This window comes from Cajanus cajan, chromosome 3, assembly GCF_000230855.2.
Source record: "Cajanus cajan strain Asha chromosome 3, NIPB_CcT2T_4, whole genome shotgun sequence".
NCBI classification, from domain to species: Eukaryota; Viridiplantae; Streptophyta; class Magnoliopsida; order Fabales; family Fabaceae; genus Cajanus; species Cajanus cajan.
This window is the reverse complement of record NC_138519.1, coordinates 37,329,201-37,356,116: the sequence shown is the minus strand read 5'-3', so window position 1 is coordinate 37,356,116 and position 26,916 is coordinate 37,329,201. Positions and strand designations below refer to the sequence as shown.

At 40.3% G+C, this 26,916-nt stretch overlaps 1 long non-coding RNA gene across 4 annotated transcripts; it reads left to right on the top strand.

Moving 5' to 3' along the window:
* Positions 1-19,957: 19,957 nt before the first annotated feature.
* On the top strand, positions 19,958-24,629 carry LOC114915567 (uncharacterized). Of its 4 annotated transcripts, XR_014432435.1 has the most exons (5): positions 20,370-21,048; positions 21,159-21,398; positions 23,879-23,939; positions 24,044-24,139; positions 24,232-24,629. It is a non-coding gene; the product is annotated as an uncharacterized LOC114915567 (long non-coding RNA). The 4 variants fall into 4 exon arrangements; XR_014432437.1 differs by lacking the exons at positions 23,879-23,939; positions 24,044-24,139; positions 24,232-24,629 and having other exon boundaries at positions 20,379-20,724; positions 20,945-21,048; positions 21,159-21,562; XR_014432436.1 differs by lacking the exons at positions 23,879-23,939; positions 24,044-24,139; positions 24,232-24,629 and adding an exon at positions 21,706-22,502 and having other exon boundaries at positions 20,384-21,048.
* The last annotated feature ends 2,287 nt before the right edge of the window (positions 24,630-26,916 follow it).

Below are 26,916 nucleotides of genomic sequence, written 5' to 3'. Positions count from 1 at the left end.
GCCGGAAGCTAGACACCAATGTGTTAACATCACACTGATGATTAAGTATTGCCTCTCCAAGCCCAACCTCACTCGCCGCCCGAGCCGGAAGTTGGACACCAACGCACCTCTGATGACGCTGATGGTTGAGTACCGTCTCTCCAGACCTAGCCTCACTCGACGCCCGAGCCGGAAGCTAGACACCAATGTGTTAACATCTCACTGATGATTAAGTATTGCCTCTCCAGGCCCAACCTCACTCGCCGCCCGAGCCGGAAGTTGGACACCAATGCACCTCTGATGACGCTGATGGTTGAGTACCGTCTCTCCAGACCTAGCCTCACTCGACGCCCGAGCCGGAAGCTAGACACCAGTGTGTTAACATCACTGATGATTGAGTATTGCCTCTCCAGGCCCAACCTCACTCGCCGCCCGAGCCGGAAGTTGGACATCAACGCACCTCTGATGACGCTGATGGTTGAGTACCGTCTCTCCAGACCTAGCCTCACTCGACGCCCGAGCCGGAAGCTAGACACCAGTGTGTTAACATCACCCTGATGATTGAGTACCGCCTCTCCAGGCTCTGCCGCTTAACATTTGGCAGTTGAGTTTGCCCTCTCCAGGGTCTGCGTCTTAACATCGGCAGGTGAGTTTACCCTCTCCAGGGACTGCGTCCGTGTCTTCTGATCACTTCGGCAATGCGAGTTTACCCTCTCCAGGGATTTGAGATGATTTTTGTCTCCACAGTCCACTATGCTGCTTCGACAGTTTTTTCTGATTTTGTGCCGCTGAGGGCTGGATAACGCAGGGATCCGTCTAGGAGATGTGCAGTCATTCATAGGTTCCTGTGCCCCAACTTGCATTGCATTGTTGGTACCCATGGGGAATTTCTGAATCCTTGGGGTGTGGACACAGATGCTCTCTCTTTGAGCGATGCCTTATGTTTGGCTGACGTCCTTTGACGTTGGTGGAGTATCCCGGTTGTCCTTATTCGGGTATCTCTTTTTGATTTTCTGATTTTTGCTGCCTCTGTGTAGGCTGTTATCCGCTGGGGATTCTGGATGTTGATTTTGTCTCCACAGTCCACGATGCTGCTTCGACGATTGTTTTTGATTTTTGTGCCATTGAGGGCTGGATAACGCAGGGATCCGTCTAGGGGATGTGCAGCTACTCATAGGTTCTTGTGTCCCAACTTTCCATTGAGTAGTTGGCGCCCATTGAGGAATTTCTGTTTCCTTGGGGTGTAGACACGAAGATGCTTTTTCTGAGATGAGCAGTGCCTTATGATTGGCTGACGTCCTTTGGACGTTGGTGGAGTATCCCGGTTATCCTTATTCGGGTAACTCTTTTTAATTTTTGGATTTTGTTGCCTCTGTGTAGGCTGTTATCCGCCAGGGGATTTTGTCATTGGTTGTGATTGGCCTCTTCTGTTAGGCAGATCATCTTGATGTTCAATGATAGGCTGAGAGCCGGATTCCGCTTGGGGAATGATTATTGATCTTTTCGATTTTTTTCTCTTTTTTGAAAGAGTGCCTCTGAATAGGCGAATTATCTTGATGTTTGATGATTGGCTGAATGCCGAATTCCTCTTGGGGAATGGTTATTGATCTTTTTGATTTTTTTCTCTTTTTGAAGGGGTGCCTCTTGAGTAGGCGACTGGGGATTTGAAGTTCAGTGTTCGGCTGAGTGCCAAATTCCGCTTGGGGAATGGTTATTGATGTTTTTTTTGATTTTTCTCCTTTTGCAGGGATGCCTCTGAGTAGGCGACTGGGGAATGTGGGATCTTATGTATCCCAGAGTATTATTTAGGAAGCCTCTGCAGGCTTAGCCTCACTCAGCGCTTGAGTCAGAGAGCTATCTTCCACTGAGGAAGTTTTAAGTCCTTTGACTAGATATACTGCTTGGGTGATCGTGCTTCCATTGGGAATGTCGTCGATCTTGCTTTGATAGCTCTCGCTGGGGATTCGTTCCGTGAGCTTGAGTTGAGGTTTCTCTGGGGAGTATTATTTCTGCGAGCCTCTCCAGGCTCAATTATTCTTTGATGTGGAGTATTATTTTGGCGAGCCTCTCCAGGCTTTAGTTATAATGAAAGAGTATTATTTCGGCGAGCCTCTCCAGGCTCAGTTATTCTGAGAGTATTCTTTCGGCAAGCCTCTCCAGGCTCAGTTATTCTGAGAGTATTCTTTCGGCAAGCCTCTCCAGGCTCAGTTATTCTGAAAGAGTATTATTTCGGCAAGCCTCTCCAGGCTCAGTTATTCTGAAAGAGTATTATTTCGGCGAGCCTCTCCAGGCTTAGTTATTCTGTATGAGTATTGTTTCGGCAAGCCTCTCCAGGCTCAGTTATTCTATACGTTTTATTGATTTTCTGAATCTTTTGCCTTTTTGTCGTTTTTGGCTTTTTCTGTGTTTTTTTGCCTTTTTTGTTGATTTTGGCTTTTTCTGTGTTTTTGCCTTTTTGTTGATTTCGGCTTTTTCTGTATTTTTTGTTGATTTTGGCTTTTTCTGTATTTTTGCCTTTTTTGTTGGTTTTGGCTTTTTCTGTACAGAAATGTCTCAGTTATTCTGAGAGAGTATTATTTCGGCGAGCCTCTCCAGGCTCAATTATTCTGAGAGAGTATTATTTCGGCGAGCCTCTCCAGGCTCAATTATTCTGAGAGAGTATTATTTCGGCAAGCCTCTCCAGGCTCAGTTATTTTGAGAGAGTATTATTTCGGCAAGCCTCTCCAGGCTCAGTTATTCTGAGAGTATTATTTCGGCGAGCCTCTCCAGGCTCAGTTATTCTGTACAATTTTCTTGTTGGATTTTTTTGTATCCATGCCTCTTTTCCGTTTTCGGCTTTTTGTTGACTGCTGTCATACACAGTCAATTTTTCCTATTTTCTATTTTATGCAATTGCCTCATGACGAGGTCTTTGAAAATTTCTTTATGGCCAATACGGCCGCATCCATTTCAGTACGCCTATGTTGAGTTGAAAATTTGTTCATAACCCCAATTTTAGTACGGGTGTACTGAACATGGTACGGGCGCATTGTTTTTTCTGAAGTTTATATATTTTTTGTTTTTTGTTTGTTTTTTCAATAAACAGAGAATAAGTGATCTTCCAGTACACCTATCATCTGTATGCATGTATGCGGTATGATGCACCTAATTCTATTTGATTCTTTTTTCAAAAGAATTAACCGATGCGTTTTTGGATTTTGCCATTCCTCTTAGACGGGCTGTGCGCTGCCGACTTCTGTAACCGAGGAATGATGCGTATTATATTGAGATTTGGTGTCATCAACCAAATGATCCTTCCCTTTCTTTAGAAGATGTGTCAACCCTCCTATTGACCACTATATCTCCATGTTTCCACTAGATTATTCAAAAATCGTTGGGACAAGAGAGAAAAGAAGGAAAGGGTATATTTTTCAAAAGTTTGTGTTTTAGAGGGGATTATTTTATTTTTTGAAAAATGGATTTTGTAAGAATGGCTGGCCAATGGTAGGCTTAAATGTTTAGGTTTGTTCGATTAAACACTTATGAGGTTAAGCACATCTTTGTTATTAATGATTGTGCTTTGACAACTTGGATAGCTTTTCTTGAGCCCCTTGTTGAATTCAATTGATGGTACCATCATGGATTTATTTTGTTTTTCTTTTTTTGACGGCCCTAACTTTTGCCTAAAACACCCATTTGTGGAGTTTTAGCGGGCTTTTGTTTTTGTTCATTATTTTGTAACCCTAACTTTTGCCTAGGTCACCCTTTTGTGGGATTCCTAGCGGGTCTTTTGCTCTTACTTTTACGCAGTCCCCTTTTTGGGTTTCCTGCCGAGCTTATTATCTTTAGGATTTCTTTATCCATGATGGCAATTATTGAGGCCAAGAAAAGGTGCTCCAAGCTATCATGCACATTTCCACATAAAAAATGATGCGGGTTTATTGATTATTAAGACGATTTTAACCTCACTTATGTTTATTCAAACAGGGTTAAATAACGTGGTTTAGAATTTTATTGCGAGCAAGAAAAGAAGCAATAAGAAATAATGAAGAATGATTTTATTATAATCATAGTGGAAACATGTGCCCTATCGAGGCTCGGGGGTCGGGCTGTCCCCGAGGAGTGATCTCTAATAGTCACTGAATTTACACATCCCTATTAGAAGGAAAAGGACACTTGATGACGACAACCGGCCTTGACGATTGTGAACCGGCCTTCCTAAAGATCTGGCTTAAAGAACGTCGAGAAGGATCTTGGTTCCTCTTCGTCCTTTGATCTTTGTTAGGGTTGTATCTTAACCCTTGTTTTCCCGGATTGTCCTTGATAATGGGTAGCTCCGGGATTCCTTGGGAGTCCTTGCCTAATTCTTGTCTTGGCAAGTATCCGTTCTTTGTGAGCATATGAGCTACCTTCTTCATTTCTCGGGGAAACGTTTCAACATTGGCAATTTCCAATGCTTGGAAGGCAGTTTCTAGAGCTTCCTCCGCTGTATCCACATAAGGTTTGGTGGATGGCTTGCTGATGAGTATGTCATCTTCAGCTTGCACGGTCACCAGCTTGTCACCCATTATGAACTTGACTTTCTGGTGGAGCGTAGAAGGAACAGCTTTCGCATCATGAATCCAAGGTCGGCCGAGGAGACAGCTGTATGCGGGAGTGATGTCCATCACTTGAAATTCGACGTTGAAGATAGTGGGTCCAATTTGGATTGGAAGATTGATCTCTCCCACCACTTCTCTTTTAGATCCATCGAAGGCTCGAACGATCATGTTGCTCGGGCGTATTTGGACTCCCTTGATTGCCAATTGCTTGAGCGTTCTTTTTGGCATCACATTCAAGGAAGATCCATTATCTACCAAGACTTTAGCGATGTGATACTCCTTGCACTTTACAGAGATGTGCAAGGGCTTGTTATGATTCGGTCCCCCAGCGGGGATTTCTTCATCGGTGAAAGTGAGGTGATCACTAGCCGTGATGTGACTAACAATCCCCTCAAACTTGTCTTGGGAGATAGTGTGCGACACATATGCCTCGTTCAAGACTTTCGACAGAGCTTGCCGATGCGGTTCGGAGCTTAGGATCAACGACAACAGCGTAATCTTTGCTGGCGTCCTATGAAGTTGATCCACGATGGAGTACTCGCTCTGTCGGATAAACTTTAACAGCTCGTCTGTCTCCTCCTCGGATTCCTTATTTTCCTCGGTTTTTTCTTCTTTTTCTTTCCCTTTATTCTTGGGAGCTTTGTCATGAAGATCTTCGGGAGTGTAGATCCTGCCACTCCTAGTCATGCCCCCAAGTCCAGCGATGTTGGAGATATCGCTGTCGGCAGAAGAGTGGATGTCATATATCCACGGCACAGCCTTATTTGATTTGTAAGGGAAAGGCCTTGGAATTGTGATCCTTAATGGTGTCGGACCTTCCCCTTTATTCGTCTTGATTACCAACAACGGAGTTGATGTGCGCTCGCTTGGCGCGGTTGTTGGCTTACACTTAATAACAAATGGCGTGCGATCCATCTTGAACATACGCATCGATTATTTCTTTCTTTTTATTAATGTTTATTAATGGATTACTAGGAGAGATGTATGAATGACTCCTAGATCCCTCCATGACCTATATGCATGATATGAGATGATGACGTTGAATATGCATGCATTGTGTTTATTCAACTAAGCATTATCATGTTTTTAGGATGTCCCTAAGATGATGCATGATATTGCTTGGTTTGGATAAATAACCCTTTTTTCCTTTTTTTTTGGGTATTTTGTTTTTTGTATTTTTTTGGGTGAAAAGGGAAACTACCTATATGAATGTGATGAAGGTAGATGTTAACACCATGCAATGGAAGATCCTTATTCCTATTTATTTTTATTTTAAAAGAATAGGAATGTTGTATGTTTAAAGAAATGCAATGTATGCTCAAACAATTTCACATAAACAATGCACAAACAATTCACTCATCCACGAACAGTCACGAGCGAATCACGAGGTAGGGGTATCCTGCAGAAAAGTGCATATTCAAGGTGGTTCTAACTGTTCTCACCGGTCTGAGGCCCCCAAGGTGCCCCCATTATAGGGACCCAATTCCTCTCGTCGTAAGTCGATGGAAAGCTCCAACGCACTGTCGGACTCGAGTTCATGGTTATCACCTTGAGTGATGCTTTCCGACAACGGTCTACGGGCACCTATAGACCCATTCGACAACCGGCCGTACTAACATCCACTCCCTATGGTTAATCACTCATGCCCCCGGGTATAGAGGGAACTGTTGTGTGCAAAGGTTTGTGTACAGTTTATATTTCAAACAATTGCGGAATTTAAACATACAACAGTTATTTAAAGCCATATAATAAATCATGTTATCATACAAGCAAGGGGTAACGAAGTAATTTTTAACTATTATTTGTTAAAAACAATCTGTCACTAAATGGGACTGACTCTCGAAGCTTCCCCAGTGGAGTCGCCATCTGTCGCCACCGGCCCGAAACGGGCTTTCGGCACTCGCGAAGACGGTCGAGCTCGCTTTTATTTTAGTTTTGAAAATGTATTGGATTATTAGAACGACTTGTTCTCAAACTGAGACCTTGTCGATCTTATCCAATTTATTTATTAAATGTCTCACCAATCCATGTTAATCCCAAGCGGGACCCTCCATGGATTAGTGGTTTTCATAAAAAGGAAGGGTTCGTGGAGTCGCCACCAATGTTTTACTCAAAACATTGGAAAAAGGGATAAGGCAATTGGTTTTATAAATCAACTTTGGCCATTACAACCAGAGTTGGGTAAGGGAGTCGGTTACGCGTGGGGAAGGTGTTAGCACCCCACAGCGCCCCTTTCGGGTTCCCTATGACAGATTATTTTTAAAATAACAGTGTAAAATTACTAAATTACCCCTATTTATTCTAAGCAATTATAAATTAACTATCTACATGATGACAGTTTAAATATGCACACAGAAAGCAGTAAAAGGAAGGACTTTAAGAAGAAACCTTTGAAGCGTGCTTTTATATATTTCGTAAAACTGGGAAGCTTTTTGGCGTTCCCTCGCTCTACAAGCTCGCTCGCTCCCTCCTATAAAATTTTAACTATGGAAATCCGGAGGATTTCCCTTTGACTAGGTTCGATCCTCAAGCAAAATGGCTCGGGGCTCAAGAACTTCGTCGGATCAACTCTCCGAGTGATTTCTAGGGCAGAACACTGCTCAAAAACCCCAGAATACTTCAAGAAGAGGGTTGAAACTATGTTCCAAAGTGTCAAATGACGTCCAATTGACGTCATATTTATAGGGAACAGGCCCAATACGGGCTATGGAATCAATACGGCCGTATTGAAATTTTTGAACTTCAATACGGCCGTATTGAGTTCAATACGCCCGTATTGAGTTCACTGCAGCTGTATTGAAGCTTCAATACGGCCGTATTGATTTCAGTACGGCCGTATTGAAGTTTCAGAAACTTCAATACGGCCGTATTGAGTTCACTGCGGCCGTATTGAAGCCTCAATACGGCCGTATTAAGTTCAGTACGGCCGTATTGGGCTTCATTCCCTCCACTTCCTTATTTTAAGCTATTCTAAGACCTCTAGACCTACAGAGAACCCTCCTAGGGCCTTCCAGGAGTCCTTCTGGCTGATCTTCCTTCAGTCTTCGAGAGTCTTCAAGCTTTATTTCCGACCCGGACAATTTTAGGGGTCTACAGGTGGTACCATCATGGATTTATTCTGTTTTTCGATTGCCCTAACTTTTGCCTAAAACACCCATTTGTGGAGTTTTAGCGGGCTTTTGTTTTTGTTCATTATTTTGTAACCCTAATTTTTGCCTAGGTCACCCTCTTGTGGGATTCCTAGCGGGTCTTTTGCTCTTATTTTTGCGCAGTCCCCTTTTTTGGGTTTCCTGCCGAACTTCTTTTATTTTTAGGATTTTTGTCCTGAATGGATTTCTTTTTATCCATGACGGCACTTATTGAGGCCAAGGAAAGGTGCTCGAAGTTGTCGTGCACACTTCCACACAAAATGATGTGGGTTTATTGATTATTAAGACGATTTTAACCTCACTTATGTTCATTCAAACAGGGTTAAATAATGCGGTCTAGAATTTTATTGCAAGCAAGAAAAGAAGCAATAAAGAATTAATAAAGAATGATTTTATTATAATCATAATGGAAACATGTGCCCTATCGAGGCTCGGGGGTCGGGCTGTCCCCGAGGAGTAATCTCTAATAGTCATCAGGTCTATACATCCCTATCGGAAGGAGAAAAACACTTGATGACGACAGCAGGCCTTGATATTTGTGAACCAGCCTTCCTAAAGATCTGGCTTAAAGAACGTCGAGAAGGATCTTGATTCCTCTTCGTTCTTTGATCTTTAACGGGGTTGTATCCTAACCCTTGTTTCCCCAGATTATCCTTGATAATGGGTAGCTCTGGGATTCCTTGGGAGTCCTTGCCTAATCCTTGTCCTGGCAAGTATCCGTTCTTAGTGAGCACATGGGCTACCTTCTTTATTTCTCGGGGAAACGTCTCAACATTGGCAATTTCCAATGCTTGGAAGGCGGTTTCCAAAGCTTCCTCTGCTGCATCCACATAAGGTATGGTGGATGGCTTGCTGATGAGTATGTCATCTTCAGCTTGTACAGTCACCAGCTTGTCACCCACTATGAACTTGACTTTCTGGTGGAGCGTAGAGGGTACAACTTTCGCATCATGAATCCAAGGTCGGCCGAGGAGACAGCTGTACGAGGGAGTAATGTCCATCACTTGAAATTCGACGTTGAAGATAGTGGGTCCAATTTGGATTGGAAGATTGATCTCTCCCACCACTTCTCTTTTAGAACCATCGAAGGCTCGAACGATCATGTTGCTCGGGCGCATTTGGACTCCCTTGATTGCCAATTGCTTGAGCGTTCTTTTTGGCATCACATTCAAGGAAGATCCATTATCTACCAAGACTTTAGCGATGTGATACTCCTTGCACTTTACAGAGATGTGCAAGGGCTTGTTATGATTCGGTCCCCCAGCGGGGATTTCTTCATCGGTGAAGGTGAGGTGATCACTAGCCGTGATGTGACTAACAATCCCCTCAAACTTGTCTTGGGAGATAGTGTGCGACACATATGCCTCGTTCAAGACTTTCGACACAGCTTGCCGATGCGGTTCGGAACTTAGGATCAACGACAACAGCGTAATCCTTGCTGGCGTCCTATGAAGTTAATCCACGATGGAGTACTCGCTCTGTCGGATAAACTTTAACAGCTCGTCTGTCTCCTCCTCGGATTCTTTTTCCTCGGTTTTCTTTTCTTTTTTTTCTTTATTCTTGGGGGCTTTATCATGAAGATCTTCGGGAGTGTAGATCCTGCCACTCCTAGTCATGCCCCCAAGTCCAGCGATGTTAGAGATATCGCTGTCGGCAGAAAAATGGATGTCGTATATCCACGGCACAGCCTTATTCGATTCGTAGGGAAAAGGCCTTGGAGTAGTGATCCTTAACGGTGTCGGACCTTCCCCTTTATTCGTCTTAATTACCAACAACGGAGTTGACGTGTGTTCGCTTGGCGCGGTTGTTGGCTTACACTTGATAACGAACGGCGTGCGATCCATTCTTTGAACATACGCATCGATTTAATCCTTTCTTTTTATTTACGTTTATTAATGAATTACTAGGAGGGATGTATGAAATGCAAACCTAGATCCCTCCATAATCTTTGATAAGAATGCATGATATGAGATGATGACGTTGAATATGCATGCATTGTGTTTATTCAACTAAGCATTATCATGTTTTTAGGATGTCCCTAAGATGATGCATGATATTGCTTAGTTTGGATAAATAACCCTTTTTTCCTTTTTTTGGGTATTTTGTTTTTTGTATTTTTTTGGGTGAAAAGGGAAACTACCTACATGAATGTGATGAAGGTAGATGTTAACACCATGCAATGGAAGATTCTTATTCCTATTTATTTTTATTTTAAAAGAATAGGAATGTTGTATGTTTAAAGAAATGCAATGTATGCTCAAACAATTTCACATAAACAATGCACAAACAATTCACTCATCCACGAACAGTCACGAGCGAATCACGAGGTAGGGGTATCCTGCAGAAAGTGCATATTCAAGGTGGTTCTAACTGTTCTCACCGGTCTGAGGCCCCCAAGGTGCCCCCATTATAGGGACCCAATTCCTCTCGTCGTAAGCCGATGGAAAGCTCCAACGCACTGTCGGACTCGAGTTCATGGTTATCACCTTGAGTGATGCTTTCCGACAACGGTCTACGGGCACCTATAGACCCATTCGACAACCGGCCGTACTAACATCCACTCCCTATGGCTTACCACTCATGCCCCCGGGTATAGAGGGAACTGTTGTGTGCAAAGGTTCGTGTGCAGTTTGTATTTCAAACAATTGCGGAAAATTAAACATACAACAGTTATTAAAGCCATATAAATAAAGCATGTTATCATACAAACAAGGGGTAATAAAGTAATTTTAACTATTATTTGTTAAAAATAATCTGTCACTAAATGGGACTGACTCTCGAAGTTTCCCCAGTGGAGTCGCCATCTGTCGCCACCGGCCCGAAACGGGCTTTCGGCATTCGCGAAGGATGGTTGGACTCTTTTATTTGTTTAAAAATATGGATTGCTAGAATGACTTATTCTCAAACTGAGACCTTGTCAAACGAGCAATTTTATTAAAAGGCTCACCAATCCATGTTAATCCCAAGCGGGACCCTCCATGGATTAGCGGTTTTCATAAAAAGGAAGGGTTCATGGAGTCGCCACCAATGTTTTACTCAAAACATTGGAAAAAGAAGTTTAAGGCAATCGATTCAAAAATCGACTTCGGCCATTACAACCAGAGTCGGGTAAGGGAGTCGGTTACGCGTGGGGAAGGTGTTAGCACCCCACAGCGCCCCTTTCGGGTTCCCTATGACAGATTATTTAAAAATAATAGTGCGAAATTACTAAATTACCCCTATTTATTCTAAGCAATTATAAATTAACTATCTACATGATGACAGTTTAAATATGTACACACAGAAAGCGGTAAAAGAAGGGACTTTAAAGAGATAAACCTTTGAAGCGTGCTTTCTTATATATCTTGACAGAAATTGGGAAGCGTTTTGGCGTTCCCTCCCTCTACAAGACCGCTCGCTCCCTCCTATAAAATTTTAACTATGGAAATCCGGAGGATTTCCCTTCGACTCAGTTCGAGACTCAAGCAAAAAGCTCAGAACTCGAGAACTTTGTCGGATCAACTCTCCGAGTGATTTCTGGCGTTCCCTCGCTCTACAAGCCCGCTCACTCCTTCCTAAAAAATTTTAACTATGGAAATCCGGAGGATTTCCCTTCGACTAGGTTCGAGACTCAAGCAAATGGCTCGTGACTCAAGAACTTCGTCGGATCAACTCTCCGAGTGATTTCTAGGCAGAGCACTGCTCAAAAAAACCCAGAATACTCAAGAAGAGGGTTAAAACTGTGTGTGAAAGTGTAAAATGACGTCCCATTGACGTCATATTTATAGGGAAGAGGCTCAATACGGTTTATGAGGGTCAATACGGTCAACATTGAAATTTTGAACTAATACGGCCGTATTGAATTCAATACGGCCGTATTGAAGTTCAAAAAACCTCAATACGGCCGTATTGAAGTTCAGTGCGGCCGTATTGAAGTTCAGTGCAGCCGTATTGAATTCAATGCAGCCGTATTGAAGTCCAGAAACTTCAATACGGCCGTATTGAGTTCAGTGCGGCCGTATTGAAGTTCAAAATGTTCAATACGGCCGTACTGAACCTCTGGGAGGCCGTATTGGGCTTCATTCCTCCCACTTTTCTTATTTTAGCTATCCTAAGACCTCTAGACCTATAGAGAACCCTCCTTGGGCCTTCTGGAAGTCCTTCTGGCTGATCTTCCTTCAGTCTTCGAGAGTCTTCAAGCTTTATTTCCGACCCGGACAATTTTAGGGGTCTACAAGTTCCAACGCACTGTCGGACTTGAGTTCATGGTTTTCACCTTGAGTGATGCTTTCCGACAACGGTCTACGGGCACCTATAGACCCATTCGACAACCGGCCGTACTAACATCCACTCCCTATGGCTTTCCACTCATGCCCCCGGGTATAGAGTGAACTGTTGTGTGCAAAGGTTTGTGTGCAGTTTTTATTTAAAACAATTGCAAAAATTTAAACATTCAACAGTTATTAAAAGCCAATTAGATAAAACATATTATCATACAAGCGAGGGGTAATGAAGTAATTTTAAACTATTATTTAAAAAAACAATCCATCACTAAATGGGACTGACTCTCGAGGCTTCCCCAGTGGAGTCGACATCTGTCGTCACCCGCCGAAACGGACCTTGGCATTCGCGACGATGGTCGGACTCTTTTTAATGGTTCGAAAAGTGGTGGATTGTTAGAACGACTTATTCTCAAACTGAGACCTCATCGAACTAACAATTTTATTAAATGATTCACCAATCCTTGATAATCCCAAGCGGGACCCTCCATGGATTAGTGGTTTTCGCAAAAAGAAGGGTTCTTGGAGTCGCCACCAATGTTTTACTCAAAACATTGGAAAAAGGGATAAGGCAATTGATTTTCGCAAATCAACCTTGGCCATTACAACCAGAATTGGGTAAGGGAGTCGGTTACGTTCGGGGAAGGTGTTAGCACCCCACAACGCCCCTTTCGGGTTCCCTATGACGGATTATTTCATAAATAACAGTGTAAAATTACTAAATTACCCCTATTTATTAAAAACGGCTATGAATAAGATATTTACATGATGAATAAATTAAGCATGCGATGCAACAATCAGAAAGCAGTAAAAGGAAGGATTTTGAAGAAGAAACCTTTGAAGCGTGCTTTTATATATTCAAATGTTAGGAGGCTTTTTGGCACTCCCTCCCACTACACGCTCGCTCGCTCCTTCCCTAAAAATTAATCTTTACTATGGAAATCAAAAAGATTTCCCTTCGACTAGTTCGAATTCTCAAGCTAAATGCTCAGAACTCAAGAACTTCGTCGGATCGGCTCTCGGAGAGAATTCTAGGGCAGAACACTGCTCAAAAACCCCAGAATACTCAAGAAGAGAGTCCAAGAAGTGTGGAAAAGTGTGGAATGACGTCCAAATGACGTCCTATATATAGGGGTGAGGCGCAATACGGCCTCTGACATCAATACGGCCCGTACTGAAGTTTTGAACTACAGCACGGCCGTATTGAATTCAGTACGGCCGTACTGAAGTTCAAAAACTTCAGTACGGCCGTATTGGTCTCAGTACGGCCGTACTGAAGTTCAAAAACTTCAGTATGGCCGTATTGGCTTTAGTACGGCCGTATTGTAGTTCAAATTGTTCAGTACGGCCGTACTGAACTTCTAGGAGGCCGTATTGGGCTTCAATCCTTCCACGTCTTTATTTTAAGCTACTCTAAGACTTCTAAACCTACGAATAATCATCCTATGGTCTTCCAGGAGTCCTTCCGGCTGACTTTCCTTTGGTCTTCGAGAGTCTTCGAGTCTTATTTCCGACCCGGACAATTTTAGGGGTCTACAGGAAGTCATCCTTTATTACATGTCCTTCATCATTTGATCCATTTGCTAGGTAATCAGCCAAGAAACTACCTTTGATTTCTTTTTGCGAAACATAGAGGATGTCATATTATGATAAAATTACTTACCACCTCGCAACCCTTCCAGTGAGTATGGGCTTCTCAAGCAGGTATTTGATGGGGTCCATTTTTTATACCAATTGGGTGGTATGTCTTAGCATATATTGTCTTAATCATTGCGCGACCGATACCAACACACAATAGGTCTTTTCCAAAGGGGAATATCATATTTCATAGTCTGTGAATTTCTTACTTAGGTAATAGATAACTCGTTCTTGGTTGTTGGTTTCACATTGTTGACCTAACATACATCCCATGGAACCCTCTAACACTGTAAGATAAAGAATCAAAGGTTTTCCTTCGATAGGGGGCATCAATATTGGTGGATTCGTGAGACATTGCTTGATCCTATCGAAGGCATTTTTGCATTCTTCATTCCATTCCATTGGTTGATTCTTCCGGAGTAGTTTGAAGATAGGAGTACATCTATCAGTTATTGGGATATGAAATGAGCTATGTAATTTACCCTTCCAAGGAATCCTCTGACTTCCTTTTCCATCTTTGGGGGTGACATCTCTATGATGGCTTTGACCTTATCCGAATCTACTTCTATTCCTTTTTCACTAACAATGAATCCAAGGAGTTTTTCTGATCAGACTCTGAAAGTACACTTAGCAAGGTTTAGCTTCAGTTGATTCTTACAAAGTTGATTGAATAATTTTCTTAAGTGAACAAGAATATCACTCCCACTCTTTGACTTAACGATCATATCATCTACGTACACCTTAATTTCCTTATGGATCATGTTGTGAAACAGCGTTACCATAGCCCTTTGATAAGTTGCTCCAACATTTCTTAAGCCAAATGGCATCACTTTGTAATAGAATATGCCCCAAGGAGTGATGAAAGAAGTTTTCTCACGATCCTCAGTAGCCATCTTGATTTGATTATATCTGAATATCCATCCATAAACGAGAAAATAGTGTTCATAGATGTACTATCTACGAGTACATCGATGTGTGGCAAGGGAAAGTCTTCTTTAGGACTTGCTCGATTTTGGTCTCGATAGTCCACGCAGACCCGTACTTTCCCATCTTTCTTCAGAACGAGCACTATATTTGAAAACCATTCGGGATACAATAAAAAATCCAGCATCTAATTACTTTTGAATTTCCTCCTTTATCTTGAGGGACATTTAGGTTTGACTCTTCGAAGCTTTTGTTTCATGGGGTGAATTCCATCTTTTATGGGCAGTTTATGCTCGACAATTTGGAGTCTAGTCTTGGCATGTCATGGTAAGACCAAGCAAAGATGTTGACATATTCTCTTAAAAGGATGATCAGTTGATTCTTGACTTTTTCTTTGATCCTCATGCTGATCAACACTTCTTTTTTATCTTCCCCGTGCCCCAAATCAATTTTCTTGGTTTCCTCTTAGTGAGGCTGGATTGTTCGAGCTTCTTGATTTACTAGTCTTTGCATTTCGAAGGATAGACTTTCCTCAGCTTCAAGCAATGCATCGCAAACGTTCAGATTTTGTTCAATTTTATTTCTTTCAGTCATGTTTGCTTTCCTTAGGTTCTGTATTTGGATTTTGGATCTTTAATGTATGCAAGAAAGGAAAGAAAGAAAGAAGAAAACAATAGACAAAAAATGTAGAAACAATGTGTTTTATTATGAAAGAAAATCAATTACATGCCCTTTTAACCCATGACCTCTGGCGGGAGTCGTGGGTAAGAGAAATGAAAAATAAACAAAATAGACCTGTAATGGTCCCCTATCCTAGCAGCCTTCCAACAACACCACCTCACCGTCATTGTTCCTCATGCTTAAGGAGCAATTTCTTGTCAATGCTGGGTGTATTGGTGTCAAACTTTAACCACCTAACATTTATAAGGCCTTGCACGCGTATCTATAAAGCCTTACAACGCTCTACCAAATGCCCGAGGGCGCCCGAATGATAACCACACTGCTCCTCGAGTCGGTACCAAGTGGGATAAAGAGGGTCGAGGCTCTTTAATGGTGGAAGCCGCTCCAGCATCGAGGCTTCCAAAAGTTGAGGTAATAATTCTGCATAAGTAGTAGGGATTCTATCGATCACCCTTTCCTTCCTCGGTTTGGCCTGTGGAATAGCTTGCTTTTTGGGATGGCTAGTCGCGATAGTGACGGTGTTGACCCCTTCTTCTTTCTTTTTTCCACAAAATTTCTTGGAATCGTTGCTCGTCGGGGGCTTTGCTATCCTCCCGCTCTTTAGTCCTTGCTCGACCCTCTCTCCTATTGTGACTATGTCGAAAAAAAGGGTCGAAGTGTTCCCTATCATCTTGTCATAATAGGGTCTACTTAAGAAGTTGATGAACATTGTATCCATCTCCATATCAGACAAGGAAGGCTCTACTTGCGTAACCAACTCTCTCCACCTCTATGCATAGGCTTTGAAGGACTTGTCCCCTTTCTTGCTTAGGCTTTGTAAATCAAACCTATCAGGAATTAGGTCGATGTTGTATTTGTATCGACAGAGAAAAGCGTCGGCAAGTTGCTTGCATGTATAGACCTCTCCTCCATCCAATTGCATGTACCAACTAAGAGTGGCATCAAAAAGACTCTCCTAAAAATAGTGTATCAGGATCTTCTCATTGCCTATGTGGGCTGCCATCTTCCTGCAGTACATTGTCAGATGTCCTTTTGGACAGCTAGCTCCAGCATACTTTTGGAAGTCGGGGATTTTAAACTTGGCGGGGAATTGGATGTCCTGCATCAAGCACATATCCAAAGCCCTCAATCATTCACAGCCCTCAATCTTTCTTCCAAGGCGTTCAGATGATCCTTAGAAGTGTCCCCGACGTTACTGCCGCTATTGTCTTCATGTTGCAGCTTGTTCATGGTCTCGCAGATTCGAGCCATCTGTTCTTTAAGCTACTATAGCTCTTCATTCAGAGTGCGATTTCTCTTTTCTAGCGATTCCATAACTTTTATCCTTTGGGCCCTTGTGAGTATGGAGTGTTGAAAAACCACTTTTGAGGACAACGATAGATTTCCATTAGGTTTATTGGGTATATATTTGAGAGGAATTTCTAACAAAAATAACGACTTGCCTTTGTCAAGGTGAGTCATCGGTGTTCCTTTTTAGAATATTTTCTGATGTGACAAAGGTCACCCTGATTTTTACTCTTGTTAGAAATTTCTTTCTAACCCTATGTATGATGTACGTTTTTGCATATTTGTCATTTTTTTTATTTTAGGGGAATTATAAAAACAAACAAGTAATTCAAATAACAATAGTACAACAACTATTCACTCAAACTATATGCACCCTCAAGCGGTGATCCTAGTCCATGGGTTGGGGTTCTTGTCAAACAAAGTGCTTTGTTTAGGAAGGTTCTAATTTTCCTCACTAGTCTTTAAAGGCTCCCAAGGTGCCCCTATTATAGGGATCTAGTACCTTTGTCACCCTCACCTGACAGACTCTAAGGTTTATCGCAGTATTTTGGGTTAGAGTAACCAGTTGTCACCTTGAGTGTGATTTCCAACAAGGCTTGCAGGCTCTAAGGCCGTTCTTGGGTCGGTCGTACGTTAACCACTCCTTAATTTTACGCTCTCATGCCCTCGGGTATAGAGGGGACTATTGTGTGCTATGGTTTGTGTATAGTTATTATTCCAAACAGATGTAGAATTTAAACAGACAAACTGATATAAAATCCAAACAAGTAAAATGAACAAAGTAAAGGGGAACATATATTTAAGCTATTAATTGTTATTTTATTAACTTCATCATTTATTTGGGCCTGACCCTCTTTAAACTTCCCTAGTGGAGTCACCATTTGTCGTAACCCAAAAAATTATGATCTTACGACCAATGGTTTAGACTACCCTTATGAAAAATCTCATTAATTAGGGAATGCCTGGAAACCAGACTGATCCTTAATTAATGGTTTTGAAAAATGGTTCATGGAATCGTCACCAATGTTTTACTCAAAACATTGGAAAAAGAAAAGATTTTTAAAAGTCCAATAATAGCCTTAAAATCCAAAATTACGTTTAGGGGTCGGTTATGTGTAGGTAAGGTATTAAGCACTTCTACAAGGCCCTAAATCGGTACCCTATGATGAAGTTAACATGATAAGAATTAAAGGATTAAATATTAGATCTTTTTTTTTATTAATAGTTATTTACATGCTTGAAATTAAAATTACACGGTTTATCCTAAGACATTTACATGATGATTATTTATTTAGAGTAGTATTATTAAAGTAAAGGAGGTAAGGGAGAGAGAAGAATATTAGCTGAAATACCTCTTAATCGAGCTCTATTAGATCTTCAAATTTGGGGATCTCTAGGCACTTTTTGACTGCCTTTCAAGCTACAGTATGCCTCACAAAATCTCAAGAAATATAAGAGGGAAGAGAGAAAGAAATTTTGAATTATATGAGACTTTTTAGATGAATTCTTTCAGCCCGGGAGCAGTGCTCAAGTCTACTATTTATAGACGTCAAAACTGACCAGAATGACCCATTTCAGATCAGTTTTTTTTACTTAAATTTGAATTTGAAACGACCCATTGTGGTGTTAGAACAACCTATTCCAGATTTGAACTTGACTCATATAACAACCTATGTTGGAATGACCCGTTCTGGCCTGTTCTCAGCTAGGGTTTTCAAGTCTTTCAGTAGTTTGGAACGGCCCGTTCCGGGCTACTAAATCAAACCTGTTGGGCTTTAGGCCTTCTGATGTCATATCATGTTGTTTCAATGCTTCACGAGCTCCTTTCTTTCATAATAGAAGTCTATTTCTTTGTTTACTGCTAGTTCGGACGAAATTAGGTGTCTACACTCCCGATCAACATCCTTTTTCTTGGAAAGGAATTTGATCAAGATATCACCTTCTTTAGGATAAATTGGTTCTTCCTCCTTAGCGAAATCATCTAGGAGCTCCTCCAATTTCTCATCTGAAATAGTTTCAACATTCTCATCTTCATCGACATTGACATCCACCATGTTGATCCCTATTGAGACAGGTTCCACGTGCCCAGTATGTGCAGCAAATGGATCAGTGTCTACCTTCATATCTTTCTCTTCGAAGGCGATCGAGATGACCCTCAACAATTGCTTTCTCGATCATATGTCCCTAAAATGCATACAATTATTAGTCCAATGACCATACATGTTATGGTATTTGCAAAACTTTTTCCCTTTTCTTTGTTCGAGAAGAGGAATTTTGGGGTTTTTTGGGAGTGTAATCTGTTTATCTTTTAACAAAATATCAAAAATCTTATCATCTTTGGTTATGTCGAAACTGTATCTCCTATTCGTACCACCCTCTACATTATCCCCTAGTTTTATCATCTGACACTGATATGTGGGGCTAGGTTGAAACTCCGCTATATTAACCTCTAAGTTATTCATTCACAAGTTTTTTCCGAATAAAAAAATCTAAGCCTGTAGCAGCTATTTTAACCAATTAATGTTCAGGTATGTTTATATAACATCAAAATTTTAATTGTCTAAACCTATTCAAATAATCATCTAGTGACTCACTATGTTGTCTTTTTATATTCATTAAATCGATTATACTTACTTTAATTTCCTCTCGAAAGAAATACTCATGGAAAACTTTTTTCTAATTGTGCCCAAGTAATAATTGAATTAGCACCGGTACAAAAATTAGTTTCAAGATCGGGGTTTTAAGATCAGTTATTAGAGAACCGATCTTAAAAGTAACGCGATGACATTTTTGTAAATAAAGTTATAACTTTTAAGATCAGTCACATTTTAACCGATCTTAAAAGTGACGCGATGATATTTTTATAAATAACATTACAATTTTTAAGATCGGTCACATTTTATCCGATTTTAAAAGTACTTTTAAGATTGACTAAAATGCAACTAATCTTAAAATTTGTAACCTTTTTTACAAAAATGCCACTATATCACTTTTAAGATCAGATCTTTAATGACCGATCTTAAAAGTTTATTCTAATTTTGAAGGAAAACTCGTAATAAAAGAAATATTTGATAGCACTTCTAAAAAAACTAAGTCCAAATATAATAAATGTGTATTAAACATTTCTCATTGAAGCGTTATTACAAGTTTAATATTTAACAACATTCTTTTAGTATTATAGCTTTAATATTAAACATCACTTCTTTAAATAAAAATTATCAATGTTGTTGATATGATATTAAAATTAAAAAAAATAAATAAAAAAGTGAATGACACAAAATGATAGTAAGGAATCAACTATTGAGAGGGATAGGTAGAATCCAGTTGGGAAAAATTCTTTCATATTCACTTCTTAAGAATCCCTCCCCTGCACTCCACATTAGATGAACAAACCCTTCGCGTCGTACACTCCACTATTCGTAGTTTAACACAACCATAATCACTTCCGCACACCACTTGTGTTCCCCGCTGCACAAGGTACTACTCTTCGCCTTTGTTGTAAACATGGTTTTAAATTGCGGACCGCAACACGTGTTGCGGTCGCAATATTTGCGGCCTTGTCCGCAACGGCATCGAACCGCAATTGCGATGATACTGGAAATCACACATTTTTTCGCAACATAACAGTGTTGCGTCCGCAACACATCTGCAATATACCGCAATACATCCGCAATACGATAAATTGATACTATAATTTTAAAATAAATTAAATTATTCATTAAAATAATAGATATTTTAAAAAAAAGGAATTAAAATGTATAAATCCTTAAAAATAAAATATATATTGATAATTATAAATTTTTTATATTTAGTGAAAATAATTAATAATCTCACACCGCAACAGCCGCAATCCATATCGCAATACCCGCAATACCCACAACCGTAGTAACTGCAACCGCGACCGCAACCGCAATTTAAAACCATGGTTGTAAATTCCCCGTTGTATTTTGATTTGGATTCGTTGACGGTGAGGTACTTGTAGAGAGCGGGTGTGGGGAGGGTGGAATCCGGTGAGGCTTCCATAGTTGAGTTAGCACATTCGAGAGATCTCGTAGCTTGACGCAAGAAGCGGAATGCTCGAGAATCTTCTAATGGACAAAGGCGGCCCTCTAGCCCATTCCCGGTGACAAAGGCCCACTGTAGGCCAGCTCCCTCTGCTGTCCGAATCCGTCCCTGAGATCGCAACTCGAAACACGTCCCTCGGCGATGCCATCACCACCCCTTCTGGTTAAATCCACCTTTCGGTTCTTCTTCTTCTGTTTCACTTCCCCCTTCTTGCACTTCTTCTCTAATCTCTTCATATATTTATAAAAAAAAAAAAAAAAAAAAAACTTAACCTCGTACCGCTTGCATTAGGATCTCCTGTTCTCTAAGGACAAGGGTTTTATTTATATATTGTTATTATTATTATGGATACTTATTTTGATGTTGTATATGGTGTTGAAAGAGAGGGTGGCTTAAGGAGGCATGGTATGCATGATTGGTTTCCCCTGGAATGGTTTATTCCAAGTCTTGTTGGATCATTCCTGCACCGAAAATGTGAAAGGAGATGTGCGAATTTTCAACTTAACTAGCTATTTTAGGCTCTTTAGATTTGAGTGTATAGTTTTTTAATATATTCACAATGCTAATTTGTGTGTTGATGTACCATTTTATTACAGGTTTCAGTTATTGACTTAGAGAGTGCATCTTTGTTATATTGAAAACAAATTGCAAGTGAAATTGCCAGCGGTATTATCTCTCTACAGTTCAAAACCTGCAGTTTGCATGGTTTTGAGAAAAATATTTTAGCAGTTGGAACAAAGGACGCATCTATTTTAGCAATAAATGGTGAAACTGGAAACGCATTGAGCATTGGAACTATTCATCCAAAGAAGCCCTCTAAAGCAATATTTATGCAGGTGTTGGTTTAAGTTATCAATTATCTAAATGCTTGCTATGTTCAAATACTATTTTTTATAGCAATGAAGAATTTGATGGAAAAGAGTAAGACCTTCTATCATGTTATAACAGAAAAACAATGTTACATTTTTCCAGCAAAGCAATTTTACATTTTGCCATGTTCTGAGAAGGCTTTCTATGTTTATTCTTTTGTGCATGCCTTATAGGTATTGTACGTGTTCTTAAATCTTTACTTTTGTCCTTACTCATGAGTGAAGACTAGAATATTAGCCGATGCTTGCAGTTACTCATTCTCGTATGTTTCAGGGAGTAAAAAAGGTGCTTTACAAATTGTGGCTACATGTACCAAAAATAATGTGACTAGTGTAGTTTAACTCATTTTTTTGCCTAGGGGAAAGAAAACCTCATTTATGAGAGTATTCTCCATGTTAGTTTCGTTTGTTTTAGATTATAGGTGTGCTATCCTTGGCAACATATGTAACTAACAGTGAAGACTTTGGTATAATAGAATTTATTGGCATTGCTGAATTTTCAACAAATTCAGCCAGATTTGGCTTGATTCCCTGACTGGACCACTGCCACAAAATCCCAATAATATTGAGAAACCAATTTTTGTCTCATCACTTGTCTATTTTCCTTCCGTTATTTTTATGAGAAGTTTTTAGTGATATTAATGAGAAATTGGTATACTTTTTAGTGTAATAAAATGTTTAATATTTTACACCATATTTAATAATAGTTTATGATGGTTATTTAGTATCATTAATTATATCAATAATATTATGTGATATCTGTTGCTATGTGACAATATACATATTTAATTGATTGTTAGTTTTTTATTTTATTACAATGACAGTATTATAACACCAAATTATAGTATTTATATCAAGCTCTCAATTTTTAACTATTTTATAGTTAGGTTAACCCAAGAAAAATAAATAAATAAATAAATAACTTTTTTACATTTTGAGTATAGAAATCATTTAATTGTTAACGAATTAAAAATCATAGATAAATATGACCTTTTAAGTAACTATTATTACAAAAGTCAAATCCCTTACTTTACATAACAAATTGTGATTGGATAATAATTTTAAAATTCTTTAAAATTGACGTTGTGACATGATCTAAAACTAAGTTTTCTTTTAACTTACTTTACATAGCAAATTGTGATTGGATAATAATTTTAAAATTCTTTAAAATTGATGTTGTGACATGATCTAAAACTATTTTTTCTTAAAGAGGTGATATGAGGAAACCACATATATGATAGACTTTATTAAACACTTATACATTTTTAAATCTCATATTTATGATTCTTTGTCTTTTCTATATATAATTTTCTTTCTAACCAGTGCTAAATAGGATGGATTAAGGGTCGATCCAACCATTAGTGAAACCTAAAACATATTTTAAGAATTTTTTATATATATAAAAGCTATATGTTGCATTTTACGTTTTTTTTAAATAAAATCAAATTGTTCCGGTATGACTAAAAAGTCTCACATCGTTTAAGAGTCGAGGTTAAAGGTAGTTTATAAACACCCTTCCTCCTTAACTCACCAAGGCGTCTTTTAAAGGACAAAACCACGAAGGCCCAACGAGCCAAAACGAACAATAGCTCGGATGCGGTGACCCTAACAATGACCGTGGACTTACGGTAGGAACATTGGCGCTAGAAGGAGGGCCCAGACCACTCTTGTCCTTTAGCATCGACTGGGGGGCTTGTTCCGGTATGCCTAAAAGTCAGTTCCGCATCTGAGGTATTGTCCGCTTTGGCTTGTTGGGCTGTCACGATTTTGTCCTTTAAAAGGCGCCTCGTTGGGTTAAGGAGGAAGGGTGTTTATAAGCTACCCTTAGCCTCGAATATTAAGAAATGTGGGACTTTTAGGCATACCGGAACAAGCCCCCCAGTCGATGTTAAGGGGCAAGAGTGGTCTGGGCCCTCTTTCTAGTGCCAATGTTCCTACCGTAAGTCTGCTATCATCGTTAGGGTCACCGCATCCGAGGTATTGTCCGCTTTGGCTCATTGGGCCGTCACGATTTTGTCCTCTAAAAGGAGCCTCAGCGTAGGTTAAGGAGAAAGGGTGTTTATAAGCTACCCTTAGCCTCGAATCTTAAGCGATGTGGGACTTTTAGGCGTACCGAAACACAAACTATTGTGACTAATTGTGGAGCATTGCTTTGTGCCAAAAGTACTTAAAAAATTTCTATTCTCCATGCCCTTAGTCCTATCTATTAAAACTTAATTATCTTGTTGATTGGGTTATTAAAAACTCGCAAGCTTCCAAGTCCTTCGCATAGTGACATTTTATGGTACGCAGCTTCCTGGTCCAAGCTACCATTGTCGGAAGGTATACTTATTTGAGAATTTAGAGTGTGCTTGTTAAATAAACTTTGTCTCTTGTAGTTTTTCTTTTTCCTTTTTGTGAGTGGAAATATTTTTATTTATTTATTTTATACTTAATGTATTATGCAGGGATCAAAACTTGCTAGACTGCCTTGTCCAGATAATGTCCTTGAAGTCCTCTTAATTAATTGTTAGTATACTATTACCATTGTACTGTAGTAATGATATTTTTCTAAGGTATTTTGTTTTGAATTACCATTATTATTGAAATTAATTATTATATTCTTTTTGCAGTCTCATAAACAAATAACAAATTATGAGTGCGGATACTATGTAATGAAGGCAATGCATACTATTGTTAATTCACAAATAGTATTTGGATGGACTGAAGTATGTTTTACAATTTTGAAAGTTTTTATTTTAAATTTTCATTTTGTCATGTTTTATGAATACTTCTAATTGTTCTAAATTTTTCTTAACAGATATTTATAGATCGATCACCATTGTCACTAGAAGACAAAAACATCATTAGGGAGCAATGAGCTACATTTTTCATCGATCACCATGGACTTGTAATTTATAAAATACTTATTATGTACTTATTGTGTATACATTTATGTATTGGATATGTTTCAAAAAAGTTCTCTTGTATTTTGTATGTATTGCGAATCATTAAAAATATATTAATTGCTTGGTATTAATTTGTAGGTTTTGTTCAGGAACCTTCTCAAAACAAGCTAATCATTTTAAAAAAAATTCACAACTTTTAAGATCGGTCATGGTAATAGCCAATCTTAAAAGTCTAATTTTTAAGATTGCTATTAGCATGACCAATCTTAAAAGTCAAACTTTTAAGATTGGTTATTAGTAAGACCGATCTTAAAAGTCTGGCTTTTAAGATCAGCTACTGACGTGACCGATCTTAAAAGTTTAGCTTTTAAGATCGACTTCTGACGTGATCAATCTTAAAAGTCCAGCTTTTAAGATTGGCTATTAGCGTGACCGATCTTAAATGTCCAACTTTTAAGATCGACTGACGACCAATCTTAAAAAGTTCAACTTTTAAGATCAGTTCTGTTCCGGCCAAAGGGTGGACTAGGGTTTCTTCCTAGGACAAGCCTTAAAGCCAGAGCAATCAAAAGTGTAATCTGCTTGCCTAGCCTTAGGGTTTTAGGTTTTATACTTTTCTTATTCATGGGCCTCATGGGCACCGTGAACGCGGGGATTTCCTTAACCGTTTTTATTTGGAAGATACTTGGTGAACGTGGGGGGGTTAGATCGGGCCCTAACTGACCGAATCCATACCGAGGAAATCCAATCAGATATTGGCTGAGTGGGCTCCTGTAGGCTGGAGGGATCAGAATAAGACCGATCTAGCTTACGCAGAAATGCCGACTCGGACATAGACCGAGTGACCCTTAGAGAGGGGGTCGGTCGAGGTTGTAGCCGGCCTATCGCAGGTAGAGAGGCCAGGTCAGAGTTCGACCGAGACGGTACACTTGCCTTCCAGCCCTGAGCCTATAAGGCGAGAGGGCTTAAGGCCTAGCTCTCATGGTTCGTATTGGAAATGAATCGAGATGTCTGACATGGTTCACTTCCACGGCAAGAGGTGAGTCCCACTCAGGTCCTAGCCGAGATCAACCAGGCCAAGCTCAACTACGTGATCAGAGCGCGTGTTCGTGAGTACAGGTCAGATTCTGACCTGGACGGTCCATTTTCCTTCCAGCCTTGAGCCTATAAGGTGAGAGGGCTTAAGGCCTAACTCTGATGGTTCAAATCATGGGTACAAGTCGGACTTCGACCGAGACAGTCCTAATATCAGGCAAACCATCACTCCGAACTCAATTCGGGATATTCCCGAGATGTTGTTCAAGCTTGGGCGCTGACTTAGTGCCTCCCGCTTTCGATGGTGGGACGTATTGTCGTACACTCTTCCAAGCCGCGTCTTTTCGTGTGATGCCATGGAGTGATGTGCATTAATCTTGGGTGGAAGGGCTTTAAGGAATTATTCCCCGGGATCATATCAGAATTATATCGAGATGGTACACTTGCCTGCTCGGCCTAAGCCTTATAGGCGAAAGGGCTTGGCTAGCCAGGGAGCTGGAACAATTCCATCTTAAGGAATTCGGTCGGAATCCGATTCGGACGACGCTTGATGTGTTGAATGTGCAACGTCTCCCAAGGCTTGTCTCTTCACCTTACACTTGAAGAGACATGCATTTATTGTAGCATCGTTGCCGCAGGGGAGGCATTATTACAGTGCCACGTGTCGCTTGGTGCGTGTAACGTGAGCGTTGGGGGCCCCAAAGTTCAGAGGACGTGGCATTTCACGCGTGTCCCTTCCCATGCGCATCCCCTCAGTTCTATAAATACCCCTCTTCAACAAATCATTTTACCATTTTGTCTCTTCCTTCCCTTTCCTTGCTTCTTCTCCGGCGAGTGTTTTTCTTTTTCTCCGCTCCCTCACGGTGGTTTACGGCGGTCCTGAGGAATTTTATAGAGGAAAGGAGGTGTTTTTGAGATCTTGGTAGGTACGCCCAAATATTTATTGTGCTTAGTAGTTGTTCTTTGTCTATCGTTGTAGTTTGTTTGGCTATACGCTTTTAATTCATGGCGTCCGTAAATTATAGGGAGGTTTATGAATGGGTGAAAGATGATGTATTAAGGTGGGAGTCTTGTATAAATTCTTGGGCTATGATGGAAAGTTTTAACAGTGAACACGTGGTGAGTCGAGGTACCGGTAATATCCTAGTCTGTGAGCCTTGCGTGGATAAGGAGCCAGTGTGTATAAGTTCAGTCTCGGAACTTTTACATTTTGCAATGCTACCCTGATTGCTAAACTTAAGGTTAGGTGGCCTCTCACTGAGTGCGAGAAAGGAGTTCTTAGGGCCTTGAATGTAGCCCCAACCCAGTTCCACCCAAATAGTTGGGCCTTCGTTAGGGGGTTTGAAATCCTATGCTCTGGACTCGAAATAACCCTGACCTCGGGTAAATTCTTTTACTTCTTCGAAGCCCGTATCACCAAATGCAGTAGCTGGGTGTCCGTGGGTAGTGTGTCAGGCCGAGGATTATTGTCTCTATTTCATTCGTCCTACAAGGACTTTAAAAAAGCCTTTTTTTCGCATTTGATGCCTACCTAGTCACGAGGATGTGCTTGAGGGGTATCC